Below are 15,669 nucleotides of genomic sequence, written 5' to 3'. Positions count from 1 at the left end.
AACAATACAAAACATTCTTTTTTTTTTGTATTAGCATATCCATAAAAGAATAAACTAATAATGTACTGTGTCAGAAGCTGAATTATTTACATACATAAATAAATAGGTACAATATTTTATATAAAAAATGTTATTTAATTAACTGAATTATAAGCCCGAGTTTAAACATGTATCTAACAAAGCTTCGGACTTTTTCAGATGGATACATAAAAATGAAGATTACTGTACTTGGGTCAACTCGCATTTTATCAAAACAAATTTCCATCTATATTAGATGGTTCTCCGATATTAACATCATTCAATATTTAGATTTGACCTATAATTTTTGGAAGAATTAATAAATAAGTGTCCAAGAAATGATGGTCAATATCTCGGATTTGAGTAAGTCTTGCAAAAGTAATGTTACAAGTTTTTAAAATTGTTGAGGTGTTAGCTCTTGAAGCTCATTAAATTTGGATAATTTAAAATTATTTTCTACTGATGTACATATTCAATTTAACAATAATTACTTCGAGGGCTCGGTCACACACCACCATTAGGCAATATTGGGCTTCTAAAAAAATGTATAAATCCATTTTTTTTACATTTGTATTGCTGTGGAGTTTTTATATTTTTAAGTGAAAAAGTTATACTACTATCGATAAAATGAACCGTACTCGAGTTAAATGCATTTATTGATATGAAGATACTTCTATTTATGTCACACCTGAATAATCGTAAATATCTGAAACAACAACAACGACGATTGCTTTATGTAACAAAATAAATGCATAATGTTAAATAATATTTGATTTTATGCATTTATTTTGTTGCTTAAACCATCGTTTGTTATTTTCAGGTATTTACAACTATTAAAATGTGACATAAACAGGACAGTATCATCATCACTAAAGGAGCATATCTTGAAGACAATTCATTTTATCGGTAACAAAAATCTACACTTTTTTCAATTCAATTTTTTTAAAGGCCATACAATTTTAAAATATGTAATTTTCACAAACTACTAAAACTGGAAATTTAACTAATTATGTATCCAATAACAATGAAGTGGTGACATAATTTGAAATATCCTATACAGCAGGCTGTTACAAATTCGCTTCTCACTACAAAGATATTGGAAACGGTAAGGGATACTGTCCCGTGGAGATTGCGAGCTAGAGAACAGTGTGGCCGGAAATCTGGAGTGAACTGGTTTTGTTAAACAGAACGTAATGGTTAAATTCCAGTCGATACAGTGTTATCCGCTGGAGAAATTAAACTGTTTAAAAAAAAAAACTACTTGTCAAAGGTTGTGGTTCGACATTGACAAAATTGAAGTCAGACGGTCGATTCCACGAGTGATAAAGGTTACGAGTGATACGCGGTGTCGCGAGAGACAAAAGGGACAAATTTACGATATACCTGGTGTATCGTTAGTCCCACCACGGATCTACCTGAAAAAGAAACTTATACGTAAACCTGGGAATATACGCGTTCCTGTCAGCGTGTCGAGTTTTCTTCTTTAGCAACAAGAATCCTTGCCAGCACCATTCCTTAGAGTGATTCATTAAATCCAAATTGTGAGAGATTTGAAAGAATTAGATATATTTTAGGCTTGATTTGAGTAAAGTGACTTTTATTAATAATAATAATCATAGTCCCATAAACTAAGAAGGACATGTATTGAACTTCTACCGAGCCATGTCAGTGGTAGCAGACCCTAGCAAAGACGGTAAGTCGTAAAATTTTCCACTAGTGCGACATCTCTGAAACCAAGAAGGCAAATAGAGACAATAGACAGTATTTCTTATTGTTACATATACAGTAATATTGTAAGGAGACTTAAATATTATAGTTTAGAGACAGAATAGTCAAGTGAAAGTGAAGTTAGTATCGGTTGAGTCTATAGTGTAAAGGTTTTTGCAATTTCCTAGAACAAACGTTAGTGGAACCGCAATTAGATATTTGAGTAACATGCTAGAACTTTAAATAAGTTGAAGACTAATACAGGGTGTTAAGTATCGTGGTACGATATTAATAGAAACAATGCACGAATTAATGCCTATTAAAACATGACATCGAGAAGGCGTGAGTTTGCCGGCGCTTCCCACGTAGAGAACAATCTAGAGGAGGAACAGCGGAAGTCGCTCATGTCAACTGAATCCCTTGAAGGGGTATCTGAGGAACCCAGCGTCCCTGCGTGCCATGGGAAAGGTTCAAGACCAATCTCGGGTTCTAATCGACCCCAGTTAGAATTAAGTTTTGCGGAACTGGAAGAAACGCAATAATTAACCCAGCTGAAACGGCCGGAAGGTCACGCGTTGCGTTTGACGCATGCACACGACGACAATACGAACTAGCTTCAATTGAGGCAAATTTGCGTAATCTGGGGACCAATATTATGTCTCTAAAAAATCAAGGCTAACATAATTCGTTTTGGAAATATTTGAAAAAAAAAAAATTTTGGAAATCTTTTAATTTCAGCCTTGTGATATGGAAAAAAGAACATTTTCTCATGGCAACTTTTTGCCCTCTATCGAATGGCATAATCAGTTTCTATATGTAATGTTTCGTCTTTCCAGGACCATCAATTTCATGTTTTTAAATAAGGCCCTGGAAATTTTATTACATTTTTTGCAAGCCTTCTAACCCCCGATACTATACAGCCTCAGCCCGAACCCCGAACCAAATTCAGACATTTTATCTCGAAAAAATCATCTTCAATGTATTCGTTCCTAATTTAACTAAATTTTTTATTTAGATTTCTATGTTTATTGAATTATCGTACATTCTAAGTGTCGTTAGACACTGTGAAATGTGAAATGTGAAATCCACCTAGTTATTTAAACTATTCCCATCCGTATTTACAATAGAATATTTTAGAGTTTTAATTCCCGTGCCTATAGTTCCTTCTAGGTTTCTCGAGTACTCAAAATTCAAATAAATTCCGCTCTAATATTTTTCAGGATATTCATACAAATACTTTTGACATGCTCTTTCACAGTTGCAACAACTTAATTATGTATGACCAGGTAATGGTAATACTGTAAATAACTAGGCAGATTTCACAGGGTCTAACGACACTTGGACTGTATGATAAATTCAAAAAACCTAGAAATGTAAGTAAAAAATGTAGATAAATTTGGAACTAATATATTGACGATGAATTTTTGGAGACAAAATGTCTGAATCTGGTTCGAGCTGAAGCAGGACAGTATTGGGGGTCATGAGGACTTGCAAAAAATGTAATAAAATTTCCAGGGCCTAATTTAAAAAAATGAAGATGATGATCCTGGAAAGATGAAACGTTACATATAAAGACTGACTATGTCATTGGATAGAGGGCAAAATTTGACAGGAGTAAGTGTCCTTTTTTCAATATCACCTCAAACAATGCTGAAATGAAATAAAAAGGGATTTCCAAAATTTCAGTTTTTTTCAAATATTTCGAAAACTAATTATTATGTTAGCCTTGATTTTTTCGAGGCATAATGTTGATCCCCTGATTACGCAACTATGCTCCCATCTCAAGATCCTTGTAGTGAGAAGTGAATTTGTAACAGCCTGTAGGTATATTAAAATATGTGATCGTAAGTGAAAACTAAAAAACATTCAATAGACAAATAATTGTCTATAATACAGAATGCCACTATAAAAGCATAGCAATTACTATTAAATTAAGAAAATTACATAATAAAAACAAAAGGTATAAATATATATCCCAAATATCTGTACATTCGTTGCAGAGCATTTTCTAACTAGTGAAGTAGGCAACACAAATGTTGCCTGCTGGAGAAAATTAGTCGCCCAGTGATTTAAATGAAACACCAAACAATAACAAACATAAAACAGATTGTCCCGCAAATGATAAGGCAAAAAATATAATAATTGAAAATAATTTTCATTTTATTGTAAAATTCCTAACTTTTCGTAAACAGTAAAAACAGATTAGGTTTATACAGACAATTCAAAACGAGTAGAGACTGTATTCAGAAGAAATATTATTATTTATTTCAAAATTCCTCTTAATAAAACCTCAAAAATTTTTTGCCCGTGGCGCTGTTCAGCGGTAAAAATACACTGATTCGTTGTACGTATAATTTAAAAGCTTTTGATATCTACATTAGTAAAATCATATGAGAAAATAATATCTAGAAATGATCTACTTGTAAATATTTAAGCACTTTGTAAGAACAACGCAAACTTTATATATGTTAGGGACCACCCAGTTCATAAGGAAATTTTCTGTGTACAGTAGTGTGCTGTATTGGTTGCATAAACCAACTCCTCGCACTAATATACTCAAACATTCACCACTTTATGAAATCAGTAACAACTGTAATAAAAGTTCTCTACATATCTTTAACTGCAGCCTTAATGACTTAAAATTTTTTTATTTTTAACGTCTGGTAGTTCAAATATGTAATTTTAGTCTTCATTTATGTGTATTATTTAGTGTATAGATTTTATTTATTTCCTTCGTTTTTATGATGTATTTGTATTTTTTTGTTGTTGTTTGTTCCTTTTAATTTTGTTTGTAATTGATGTACTTCTTTTATTATTGTCTGTAAAATCCCTGTTCTATAATTGGGTAGTATCTGTTGAACAGTGTATTAAATAAAATAAAAAATAAAATAAAAATAAAATAAAATAAATTTAATAGTATGAAATCAATTGCTGTTTCAAATTATAGGTTTGTAATCTACAACTACGTACATTGTCGTAATAGGTGTGTACAAATCAATATAAAGGAATTAAAAAAATTACCTTTTCTAAAATATCTCCGAAGGCTTTTGATGCAAAATGATGAAACTTAGGTCCGGTACATTGAGTCTTGGTTAAGCCTTGATTAACTAATCATTATGATTAGACTACATATACTGATTTATTTTAAAATTATATTCACAGTCTAATCGCCTGATTAGTTAATCAAGTCTTAATCGAGACTCAAAATACCGGGCCTTAGGCTAATGATTTAATTAAAAGTAAAAATCTGAATTCATTTAATAAATATGTGTACTGGGAGTCCCTACCACTGAAAACCCCAGAAATTCAACGTCACTGGATATTTTGAAATTTTTGTCACTATATGTAACTTTTTTTGGTGTTTCCAAGACAAAAAAACAAAAAATGTCATTTTATTCGATTTATTAATTTCCATTAGCATTACCAAACACCACGAAACGTAAAACTACTCTAGAAGAACTTGTTTTGCAACGCAGAAATACTAGAAGAATTGCTGGAAATACTATTTTAAATTTAAACGAATCGTGACAAGGCGTCCGAAAAAATCAATGGTAAGAAACAATCGCGTAAAGAATCGCCCCTTAAAATTTGTTGACGTACTAAATTAATACCCTTATATAATACAATATTCCAAAATTATTAATCAGATTTACTTAAAATATTGTAGAAAAGTAAATTTTCAAAAACGTTCTTATTTGGTATATACAAAGTATTGCTCATGATTAGGCGATCCTGAAAATTCCAACTCAATCCGTTGAGCGGTTTTCATAGTATATTATGATTTTTAAAATGCGACACATGGGATGTCCGAGAGCAATTTCCGCGACTCTGCATCTCAGTGCGGACGTCGCCCCATAACATGACATCGATCCTCCCGGCGATAGCGCTTCCAAAGCCCAAGACCAATTTCACCGATGTTTCCAATGTCAACCGCATCGCGACCGATCTCGCTTGGGTCTGCCATCCCGGCGCGCAGTATCTACTGCCGCGACTCTTGCAACCTCCAGACGAATCCCGGGACGCTTCAAGGCGATATTTGGAAATCTAAATTTTTACCACCCTTTCGAATTGGTCAAGGACGCTATCGTCAATAACTCGAAAAGTTATTGTAGTCCTGTAGCCAGGGGGGTCCCAATTGCCTCCTTCGTTTAGATGGAGTTACCCACGTGTTTTTTGTGTATTTTGAGCTGCAGAACACGAATTTTTTGGGTAGAAGTTTGCCCGGATTTTGATAAGTTTTTTATTAACAAAAAATTGCAAAATATTGACACTTAGTTTTTGGCAAAATAAAAAGTACTTTCTTATTATCTGACCCATTTTAAGAAGAAAATGTCCCTTGCAATTTTTTTGTTAAACGCATAGTTTTCGAGATAAACGCCGTTAAAAACTCGAAAAATGCGATTTTTGCGATTTTCAATTGTTAATAACTTTTGATTGAATAGGTATTTTGTAATTCTGCTGACGGCGTTTGAAATTTCATGTTAAATACTACAAATTATGAGTAATTGCAGTGTGAAAATTTGATTTTTCCACTGTTATTTGAAGCTATAAACAAATAGCTATTGAGCGTTCAGAAGGGTGCGTCACCATGTATGTAAGAGAGCGGTTGCCTTCTTACAGGGGTTTAATACACGATCTTGACGTATACTCTTCGTTTCTAGACCAAAGAAACGATGAAAACTGAACGAAACATTAACGATTTAATGAAAATTTGCAATATTAAAATAATTAAAATTATTTCTAAACTGTAAAAGTTTCAAATATTTTTATTCTTACAAGTATTTTTTTTCATACATGCACAGAAAGTGCAGCAAGATATTTGAAGTCGATTGCAATTACATGCTTTTGTGCTGCACATTGCACAATTGCAGGCAGCTGGTAATTCTTCGGGAGGTGGTATTAACATGTTTACCCTCTCTGCCAACAGTAGATCGTCTTTAATAAAAAATCCATATGAAGTTGGGTCTATTTTGTTCATATGTGAATTTAAAACATTCGTTTGAATATGAACAACGTAAAAAGCCCGTAAGATGTTAAGTCAAATCGAATAGAAGTCGGTGGCAAATTTTCTATTATAGAATTTTTGTGTTTATAAATCCAAACCCTTAATTCATTAAATGATTTATAGCTAGAATCAACATTTCTTATAATGTTAACTAAGAACTTTTCAGCTTTTTTCACGCTATCTTTTATACTTATGTCGGAACAATCTGCAAAATAATTACAAAATGAAGAAAGAAAAGTATTACAGTTATTTTGCCAAAAAGTCATATTTACCCTTAGCAAAATTTCGTAAATATTCCAGTTTGATTTCAAAGCTCTCGTCTTTGTGCCTACTTTGCTTTATAAACATAATAAAAAAGTTTATACTTATATTAAAAGCGTAAAGTCATATAATTTAGGTGTTTTTATAATTATTATTTTTTAAACTTAATAATTTTAATTATTATAATATTGCAAATTTTCCTTACATTGTTAATGTTTCATTCAGTTTTCATCGTTCCTTTGGTCTAGAAATGAAGAGTACGCGTCAAGATCGTGTATTAAACCCCTGTAAGAAGGCAACCGCTCTCTTACATACATGGCGGCGCACCCTTCTGAACGCTCAATCGCTATTTGTTTATAGCTTCAAATAACAGTGGAAAAAACAAATTTTCACACTGCAATTACTCATAATTTGTAGTATTTAACGTGAACTTTCAAACGCCGTCAGCAGAATTACAAAATACCTATTCAATCAAAAGTTATTAACAATTGAAAATCGCAAAAATCGCATTTTTCGAGTTTTTAACGGCGTTTATCTCGAAAACTACGCGTTTAACAAAAAAATTGCAAGAGACATTTTCTTCTTAAAATGGGTCAAATAATAAGAAAGTACTTTTTATTTTGCCAAAAACTAAGTGTTCAGTATTTTACATTTTTTTTGTTAATAAAAAACTTATCGACATCCGGGCAAACTTCTACCCAAAAAATTCGTGTTCTGCAGCTCAAAATACATAAAAAACACTTGGGTAACTCCATCTAAATGAAGGAGGCAATTGGGACCCCTCTGGCTACAGGACTATAAGGATTTTACAAAAAATTTGTTTACAATATTGACTGCATTTTTCCCAAATTTTTTTGGATAAGTTGTGAATCACCCTGTATGTAAAGTACTAAATAATATTAGAAATAGATTAGGTACCTAATTATTTAAATAAATATTTAAAACATCCAATTAAATTTGCATGATTTTTAATGCGATATATAATATTGTTTAAACAATTCGAGTATTCGGTTGAGTCAAATATTTATTGTGTAGTTTTTTTATAAAATCGTCTTGAAGGTTCAAATTTGTAACTTCAATAGTTTATGTGGTATAAATTATATGTATATTGCTGGTTTCATTTTTTTTCTTTATCTAAAAAAAATCTCCAGAAGCATTATAAATTATGAATTTAAAAAGAGAAAAAATTCTTGATATTCTAATTATTTTAACAACCATCAAATAAAAAAAAACGACTACAAACAATTAAAACTTTTTTTTAAGAAACAATATTTTTTTTTAATCAAAATGCTTATACTCTAAAGAATGAAGTGCAAACAAAAATTTTTTTAATAATATATATATATACGTAATTATTGCAATTATTTATAAAAATTAGTTAAACAAATGTACTGAATTATTTTTGTTTTTTAATGTCACTTTCTAACATAAAAACAGTGCCAAAATTATTTTCCCTTAAAAAAATTACTTTCTTTTTATTAATTTTTTGATTTTTTGTTAACTAAGAAAATTAATAACTACTATCGAAATAAATGAAATAGACCCCTGAGTTTGGAAACCGATGTTAACAAAACGAAGAGATAAATAATTTTAAATTTGGAACATATATAGCCTCACTTTATTGTGTCAGTTAGTTTCGTTATCCCGTTTTTTAGTTATTAATGAAAATGTTGAAAAAATCGGGCAGAACTAAATTGATACCTCTCTCTTTATCTCGTAATTTTTTAGTTAATTGATAAAAAAAATCCAAATTTTTGCAGACGATAAGTCGAATTATTCTCTTTAGTACTGTGAAGGTTATTTGTCTCAAAAGCTCTTCTTTTTTCATTTTTAATCAAAACAGAAGGGAGTGCTATATATATCCGTAACTATTGCGTTCTTTAAAAAAAGAACAAAACCGACACAGGTAGTAAATAACTGTAAACAACAATCTGAAAAAATTTGTTGAAATAATACAGTTATAAATATGATATTCTTAAAAACAGTATCGGAATGGTCAAATACGTTAACGGTCCCATCGAGCAGTGCGAGGACTGCGAGGTAGAGTTGTTTCAAAATATTATGAGCTTTGACCTTCATATGCGCAGAAACATAATTCTGACCGTCGCCTAAATTATTCTACGTCCTAAAAACATTACATCTATTATTCACAGTCTATCTCGAGCTCTCGTAGCGTAAACAAGCATTTGATCGGATTACAAATATCATAATAAAATGCCCTATTCTTTATTATTTTAATTTAAGCAATAGAAATATATATAACGAACGTTCGCCAGTTGACTTTATTGATGCCCGAGCGCCTTAGTTCATTTCTNCAGCTTAAGGCGATGCTGTCTCTTTCTGAATATCACACGTGCAATCTCTGGGAGCAAAATATTTTTTAAATCCAATATCAAAAAAATAAAAAGAAACTTGGACAATCATATATGCAGAAAGAATTTGTAAAGAAAAGTATTCTAAAATATTAAAGAAAATAAATTTTCAGGTAGGTAATTTCGCGAAGAAAACTTCAAATATATATAATAATATTTTTTTGTTTTGTAATGCAAGCATTTTAAAACAATATATTTATTTCATATCCATATTCGTTTAAAAATTATTAAACAATTTTTTTTATATGTATAGGTTGTAACAAAAATAAAGTTACAAATTTCGCCAGCAGATAAAAGTAGCACTTAAAATTAATAGGGTTGCTCCATATAAAATTTTTCCTAAAGTGCTTCCTTGGTGAGATACATGGTGCTGAATTTGAAAACGGTAGAAGGGAATAATCCCAAACTTGATACGAATACTACACTACATAGGTAACCCTCATAATCTGAAGCCTTCATGATTAAGAGTGTAATCCAGGTGCGGAGATATGGGGAAGCCGTACCCCTTTTTTCTTAAATATTTCTACGCCATTTACTTTTAAAAATAAATAGGTGCATTTCTAAATTGCCTGTTCACTTTACAGCTAAAAGTGCGACGAGTCGTCTCTATCTCTGTTAAAAATTCGCTATGCCGTACGATAAAAACGTAGTGTAATACAGAACTTATTCAAAAAAAATTTTTTTGATGTACAGGGGTCTCTTACAAATGAAATTTTAAAACAAATCAAAAAGGGCAATGGGAAAATGATTTAAAAATACACTTCTGCACGGCACTGGAAACTGGTCCACTGTAAAACCTGACCTTACACAAGGTGAAGTGTAATAAAAAACGGACAAGAAGGAAATAAATAAATAGAATTTTATAACTAATTTTATAGCAGCAAATTCAACTGCTTTTGCCGTTATTGTTATTATTAATTAATAAAATTAATTTGTGGTTTTAAATAATAAAATAATTTGACATACCTAATGTCACAACAACTGTTCAAAATTTTATCCACCGACGTGTAAACACATTTGGGTCCGCCTTACTCAGTTTCTATGAACTAACACAAATGCTTCACCATAATAAAAATGTTTTCTTGCTTCACCATAAACTAAAACGATATCCATCAACTCCAAGTTGTTATACACGCAAGCCATTTTTGACACTAACTACTAAAAAACTATTGTAAACATCGGATTTCAGTGTTATGAGTCGCTGAGGCCACGTGACCCTCCATGCGTATTACGAATGACGCTAGAGGCTACAGTTATGTAATGGTTGAAAGCACTACAACTTTAATAATTTTTTTCTCGGTAACTATAAGGATTTTACAAAAAATTTTTTTACAATATTGACTCCATTTCTCATGCCGCATCTATTCACAAATTGTTTTGGATAAGTTGTGAATCACCCTGTATATAACGAACGTTCGTCAGTTGACTTTATTGATGCCCGAGCGCCTTAGTTCATTTTTGGTTGTAATGTAACCACCGACAAAAGTCCCACTTTCTTTGTCCATACTTCCCCAAAAATTACATCATTAAAAGCTTACAATATTTATGATGTGTTACTTTGAAAAAAATATTGTTTTTGTTAAGAAAAATAGTATATATCTTAAAAAATCAAGACAACTTTCATAGTAGGTTATTTATATATTTTGAATTGTAAAATACGTACTGAATTTTAAAAAAATACAAAGATTTCTCGAAAGTCAACATTATTAAGGGCAATAAGGGCATATTTTACAAGCATACATCGGCGTCTTCATAATCATCAGCCAATTCCTCGTTAACATATGTATCTTCATCGTTATCATTCACATTTATTACTAAAGGATCTATATAGCGATATCTACTAAATATTCTTTTTCCCTGTATTCCTGTTCTACTTTTTTAGCATGTCAAATCTTTCCCAAAGTTTTGTTTATTTTGCGATACATTTCAAACCGCTTAAACCGCAATGGAAATTATTACATACTATTATTTATAAATAACGTTAGGGATAAGATAAATGTGCCACTTACTGCTCAATAATAATTTTAAAAACATGTTTTCTAGGGATTATCCAAGAATATATTTTTACGGTAACACTTAACACTAAACCAGACAGATTAAAAATAAGATTTCAAACTTCCTAATATTTCCGAAGAGTTTGATCAGGTACCCAATAAAAATGAATATGAAACAAGCAAACAAATTATTTTGCAAATAAAATATTTGAGTCGCCGCTGAACATATATAGTATATTAAGCAAAATGTGATAAATCATCGTATTATCACAAAACATACTCTTAGAAATATGTAAATCAGAAATCGCAAAATCGATGTAATACCAATTTATAAAGTAGTGTAGTATGGTTGGCAAAATATTTTTTTGTACCTAAATTGTTGATTTTATGAAAACTGTAAGCTACCAAATGAAAAGTATAGAGAATATTTTCACCATACATTAATCGTTTAGCAGTTGTAAGTTTTAAAAATATGTATAATACATATCAAAAAGTATCAATTGGAAGCAAATATCCACATCCAAAAATAAACAAAATCGGCCAATTTTGAGCCAAGGAATCTGTGACATAATGTTGCACACGTACTTACGGGACGGGACACCCTGTATAAATTATATATTTTGACGTTTATGTTTCTTAAATTTACGATCCAATTAGTAAATTGGTTACTTAAATCCGCGATTCACTATTAAAATAGCTTAAGCGGCCCTCTACAGGCTACATGAATATTACAGAGATTTGAATTTGTTGAGACAAAACCGCCTCGGTTTTTGAAGTTATTTATATAAAAAAAAAATTAAAAAAAATTAATTTTGACATACCAATCCTAGATTTCGGTTAAATATGCATGCAAATGTAAATTTAGAAGTTGGTATAGTCATAGAAAATTAAAACATCAAAAATGAATAATTAAAACTTATCGACAAAATTAAATTCACTGGTGATTGTGATCCATTGTGGAAACGCTTTCTAATACATATATAAATAAAAGTTGTGGAAAGGAAATTTAACACGTTTTTATCTTCACAGTTAACATCCTTTCATATATAAAATATTATTTACGTTTGTATAAATAAATACTCTTTTAGTGACACATCTTATGTTTACTGAATATCCTGCTATACCAGAATGATAAAATGACTTTTAGCATTTTTCAAAATAAACGGAAGTGGACTGATTAAAAAAATATATGTATATATCAAAACACTGATAAATTCGACGATGACAAGGTCTACAATGTATATGGATAGAACTCAACATTTATGTTACCTACTAATCTAGTCATGTTTTTATTAATATTTTTATATTGGGCAGAATGAGAATGTTCTACATATTACTTTTTTACTTTCTTTCCTTTGTTGTTACTCGAAAGTACTAGAAAATATGAGCTTGTGTTTATTGAGTCACTCAACTAATGAGCTAGAATGAGTAGTACAACATGTCTACTGTCTACTTTACTCCTATCATTTAAAACCGGCTTCAGACCGTTTAATTAAACTACACTGTCAGATAAGTTAAAATAAGGGCTGTGCTTGCCCACAAATTTTCACGTGTGTAGACCTTAGAATCCAGGGGGCATTGTGATCAACGTCTTCAGATCTGACTGTGACTTGCGACTGTATTGGCCGCCACCAGAAACCAGACTATACTTTCCCAAAGGTTTTCGACGCATTGATTCCGAATCTGACCTCAGAATTGCTCCATGGTATCAGGTTTTAGCACAGACCTAATAAATTACCTAAGTCTATGTATTTTAGAGACATCCTAAATTCAAAGTGCGAAAACCGTGCTTCTCGTTATATTTAAGGTTATGCTACACAAAGAGGTAATTTTTTCCACAAAACTAGTTACAACATCTGAAAGTATTATGTACTCTTCTTCATTTCCTCAACCATTTTCATTCGTTCGAATATCTTTTTCCTCTTCGAGGAATCGTTTGTTGAAATTGATGCGTCAAACTAGCATGTGCCGATATTTCGAAATTTTACTGTGCTTGGAAAGTCAATATCCATGGGATTATTATACTATTAGAACTTTTCTGCGTCGAAATATAATTCAAAGGGATTATGGAGTTTATAATATACAATATTCGAAATCGTTCCGCGTGGAAATTCGATCTCCAGACCCCAGGTTTATAGTGTTATAGAAGCACAGCATCTTCAGTTTCGAAAGCGTACATGTGGATTGTGGATTCAACGACCTAAACAATCTCAGAACATGCGGCTAGAGGGCTCAAGAATAAGAGTGATAGTGGATCGTAATTTGAAAATTTCTAAATTTTTTTTATCAAAAACATTGCATTAAGTGATAACATTTATACCCATATTTTCTTCTAGAAATTTTGTGTACTATCCGACAATTTTTTTTCTCCAAAATTTTTTTATTCCATCATTTCTATCCGCCATTTTGAGTTTTGTAATTCTGACTTCTGATTCGTGTTCAGCGATCCCGAAGAACTACTGAGAATTTAGGTGTTTGTATATATGATTCGTGTCTCTTTCTGAGTCGTTACTTGCTGCTACTCTATTTCCGAATATCGACGAATATGCCAAACTAATTAACAGGTGACTTCTCGGACAGGAAAGAATGATGTAAAACGGATTTTTATGGGGAAGAGTAGAAGAGTAGATAGGGCTATTTTGAGGTTGGATTCAGATTCGGCATGTCAAAAACTTTCGGAAAGAGGCCGCCTTTTGGTTAATAATTTTGTTGTGTTCAATGTATTCTATTGTATGTGTCGAGATTCTACGCTGTATTCAGACACACATCATGACTAATTAGGTACACGATAAAATATTGATTATAATGAGATTAGAATAAAATTTAAAGATATGCAGGGTGATCCATATTTTAAGGAGGAAACTTCCCACCAGCAAAAAGTTTCACATGAACATGGGTTGCAGTTTACTTCGTTTTCGAGATACAAGGTTGATTGACATAAAATTTAATAATACACATGGTACAATAAAATTTGACTATACATATTGTCTTAATTGATTTATTAATATCTCCCGAAAAATAACCCTTTAAATATTACAAAAATACGGTTAATCCTTTATAGTCTGTTCTTATACTTATTCCCGGCTCGGTAGTACTAAATGAAACTAAATAAAGGTGGATTTGATGCGATGGATGGTTCAATAGTAACATAGGTCGCCAGACACGAATATAATTAGTAGTTCTTTATTTGGGGTTATCTTATAAGTTTGTGTATACAGAGCGAATTGAGAATACAAGCTATACAATATACCTGGGATATATTTTGAGTGTGCTCATAATTCACTTTTAAGAAGATGTAGAGTAGAGATGTATGTATTTTTAAAGATATAATTATTTATTTACCATCCGATTTTTTTAAATTTTGAAACAAAATCATAAACTTTTTTCATCTCGATGACCATCTCTCAACATTCAAAAGTGATCTACTGACAATTTGTGTCAATAGCGCGGGGAGAGCGAAGCGAAGCATGCGCGCAGGAAAATGATCGAGCGGCTTCAAATCGATGGAGCGGGAAAAATTAGCCATATCTGGGTTAATAATGAACTTATCGAGATGATTCTTTTTTTAATTTGGGGTAGCGCGAAAATTCATGAGCATTGAAGCTATTGCATTAACGAAATTAACATTATTTCAACCCGAGATTTAATTTTTTATTTAGTAAATCTTGGGTTGAAATAATGTTAATTTCGTTAATACAATAGCTTCAATGCTCATGAATTTTCGCGATACTCCAAATTAAAAAAAGAATCATCTCGATACGTTCATTATTAACGCGTATCACGCATGCTCCGCCTTGCCCTTCCCACTCGTTCGCTAGACCGAGTAATAGAAGAATAGAACGCATCGCCGCTATCTTCTTATTTGCAATGAAATAGTTGAATTCACCTTAATGTTAATGTAGGACATGAAAATATAGCTCTTAATGTATACTTTCTCCAAATTTCGGCTCTAAATATTAATAATTCACGTATTCACATAATTCATAAGGTCACTGCGATTAAATAAAAAAAAATTATCTCAGCTTCTAATCAACTTAGAACAACGATTTTTTTTTAAATTCGAAGAAAAATAGTACTAACTAAACTATAGAATAGAGAGGTTACTGTTTCATTTTACCTTATTAATTATCTCAACAATTCAATAAATATTAACATTTTTTCAAAGTAATTTTTAAACAAATTAAATTTGAAAAATTAAATTGTCAGTAAATGCATATGTCAATACAACTATTTAGGTACAAAAACAACTAATGATCGAAACTCTATAACGCCTGTGAGCTTGGGAAAAATGAATTGAAAATAGCATCTTCTC

The 15,669-nt window shown here is 31.3% G+C and overlaps 1 protein-coding gene across 2 annotated transcripts in view; it reads right to left on the bottom strand.

The window, feature by feature from the left end:
- The window catches only part of LOC108911533 (E3 ubiquitin-protein ligase Ubr3), a 209,319-nt gene that overhangs the window by 92,014 nt on the left and 101,636 nt on the right, over positions 1 to 15,669 (bottom strand). The window lies entirely within an intron of this gene.

Source organism: Anoplophora glabripennis, unplaced genomic scaffold (genome assembly GCF_000390285.2).
Source record: "Anoplophora glabripennis isolate ALB-LARVAE unplaced genomic scaffold, Agla_2.0 scaffold606, whole genome shotgun sequence".
NCBI lineage: Eukaryota > Metazoa > Arthropoda > Insecta > Coleoptera > Cerambycidae > Anoplophora > Anoplophora glabripennis.
This window is presented reverse-complemented; position numbering and strand designations above follow the sequence as displayed.